Source organism: Manacus vitellinus, unplaced genomic scaffold (assembly GCF_001715985.3).
Source record: "Manacus vitellinus isolate BGI_N305 unplaced genomic scaffold, ASM171598v3 scaffold_23_pilon, whole genome shotgun sequence".
Lineage (NCBI taxonomy): Eukaryota > Metazoa > Chordata > Aves > Passeriformes > Pipridae > Manacus > Manacus vitellinus.
The window spans coordinates 6,210,877-6,211,234 of record NW_021939718.1 but is presented as its reverse complement, the minus strand read 5'-3'; positions in this window follow the sequence as shown (position 1 = coordinate 6,211,234).

Here is a 358-nt window from a genome sequence, read left to right as displayed (position 1 = left end):
ACAGCGGGATGCGAACAGAAAGGTGTGGAATAAAGGGATCGAGAGATGGGGGATAGAGAGGTAGGGGATAGAGAGAGAGGGGATAGAAGGGTATGGAATAGAGGGATAGGGAATAGAGGGATAGCGAATAGATAGGGAGTAGAGGGATGGGGTAGAGGGATAGGGAACAGAGGGACAGGGAATAGAAGGATAAGGAACAGAGGGATAGGGGATAGAGGGATAGGGATAGAGAGAAAGGGAATAAAGGGATAGGGGTTAGAGTGATAGGGCATAGTGAGATAAGGAATAGCGGGATATGGAATAGAGGGGTAGAGAATAGAGGGGTAGGGGATAGAGGAATAGGGGATAGTGGGATAGG